Here is a 2579-nt window from a genome sequence, read left to right as displayed (position 1 = left end):
GGCTTTCGAAAGTTCAATCACTGCAGGGGAGTCCCCAACTTAGCCCATGACAAGCTCTCACAGTCAACGAAGGAATAGACCTCCTCCCAAGATGTTCCGATCAGACTCGGTATCTCGGTAACTCAAGACAATTTGACAGGTTAAAACAAGACCAGCAACACCGCCCGAATGTGCCGACAAATCCCGATAGGAGCTGCACATATCTCGTTCTCAGGGCACACTCAGATGAGACTAGCTATGAGTAAAACCAACCCTCAAGTTTCCCCGAGGTGGCCCCACAGGCAGCTCAGTTCGGACCAACACTCAGAGGGAGCACTGGCCCGGGGGGGTTAAATACGATGGCCCTTGAGTCTGCAGAACCCAAGGGAAAGAAAAGGCTAGGTGGCAAATGGTAAAACCAAGGTTGGGCATTGCTGGAAAAGCTTTAATCAAGGCAAACTATCACGGGGTTCCCATTATAACCCAACCGCGTAAGGAACGCAAAATCCAGGAACATAACACCGATATGACGGAAACTAGGGCGGCAAAAGTGGAACAAAACACTAGGCGAGAGGCCGAGCCTTCCACCCTTTACCAAGTATATAGATGCATTAAGATAACTTAGCAATGTAATGATATCCCAACAAGTAAGTAAAAGATGTTCCAACAAGGAACGGCCTCCAATCTTCACCTACAACTAGCAACGCTATAAGAGGGGCTGAGCAAAGCGGTAACATAGCCAGTCAACAGTTTCCTAGGACAAGGTGGGTTAGAGGTTTGATATGGCAATTGGGAGGCTGACAAGCAAATGGTAGGCATCGTAGCATTGGCATAGCAAAAGAGCGAGCAAACTAGCATAGCAAAGATAGTAGTGATTTCGAGGGTATGATCATCTTGCCTGCACAGTTGTCAGAGTTGACTGGATCCTCAAGAGCAAACTCAACGGGCTCCTCGTTAGCGAACTCATCTCCCGGCTCTACCCAAACAAGACAAACAAGCAACAAGGATACAATCAACCACGTGCAAACTCAACCAACACGATGCAAAGATGATATGCTATGCGGGATGCAAAATGCAAGATATGACAGGAAATTCATGAACCTGGCCTCAACATGGAATTCCAGGGGTGCCACTGGAAAGATGAGATGAAATCGCTTGAAAATGATATAAAGAACGCCGGAATCGGAGTTACGGTTTGGAAATGGCAAGCGTTTAAAAATGACACCGGTCTGCGATTTACAGCAAGTAGGCATCTAGATGCAATGAGATGAACATGCTACAACAACCAAACAAGACAACCAAATACATGGCAGGGATGCACACAAGATGCTTAACAAAAGTCTAGCACTGAGCTACGGCCAATTCATCTATTATGAGGTTCAAACAAGCATGTCAAAAACGCAAATGCAAAACAGATTTCAGACTTAGTGAAATTAACACTTGTCTGAAATTTCACATCACGAAGCCCTCTTTGGAGCAGCAAAACAACATGATACATGACCTGATTAAGACAAGTAAGAACATGGCATGGAGCTACTCAACAAGCTTAACAAAAGACCCAAAGTGACCTGGGGCCAAAAGGGTTCACAAAATATACTAACGGGCACACGAACATAGCTAAAACACAAACAGTTTTCAGACAGTGAAAACTGAGACATGCTGAAATATAACTCACGAAGGCATGTAAACGAGCTCGATGCACTCACTACGGTGCAAGTCATGGCAAGGCAAGAATGCATCCATTAAGAAGGCACAAAATTCTAGCTATACATGGCAAGAACAATGGCATAGCATGCACGGATCAACTACAATAGCATCGGCAAAATCGCAAACGAGTTGACGATCTGCCTAGATTCACCATGAAGCAAAAGTAGAGCCTGATTGGCTCAAGCTAGGCTACTCCATAATTGCAACTAAAGATATGGATGGATAGAGCATAACATGATTAACAAAACTCCTTTACTGATCATCCTCAAAAGAGGCACAGATCACTAGGAAACAAGCTGAACATATGGCATCATGAACTAAATAATCCCAGACTTAGTGAAAACTACTAAGTCCCTGAAGACAGATTTATCGGGTGCCTCACTTTGCATGCTTGCACAAGTCACCTCACACATCCTAAAAATGCATGGGTTGCACCTCTAGAAAGAGAACAAGATGCTTAACAAAACATATGAAGGACTCACAGACATATCATGCACACAATAATCAAGGCAAAACTGACAAAAGTGCTAAACGGAGTAACAGATCTGACAATAAACTCAAGTAGCCCTCTTCTAACAGCATTTCGGGCATCAAGATGAGCTCAAAGGAAAATGATGCAATAGAATGAAATGATGTACTCTCTGAGATGAACATTTTGATATGCTATATGCCCAAATCGGAGCTACGGATGCAAAGTTACGGAGCCTCGAACAGGGGCACTTGGACTAAAATTCTGAGGACTTAGTGAAAAAAACTACCCAGATCTGGATCTAGGGTTTCGGATCACTGTAGCAACCGGGTCGGGGCGCCTCCCGAGGCGACTCCGGCAAAGACGAGGACGACGGCCGGCGGGGGCGACGTCCAGTGGCCGGGGCGGCGGCGCCGGGGGCCGC

Source organism: Triticum dicoccoides, chromosome 3A, assembly GCF_002162155.2.
Source record: "Triticum dicoccoides isolate Atlit2015 ecotype Zavitan chromosome 3A, WEW_v2.0, whole genome shotgun sequence".
NCBI lineage: Eukaryota > Viridiplantae > Streptophyta > Magnoliopsida > Poales > Poaceae > Triticum > Triticum dicoccoides.
Note: the sequence above shows the minus strand (reverse complement) of the source record.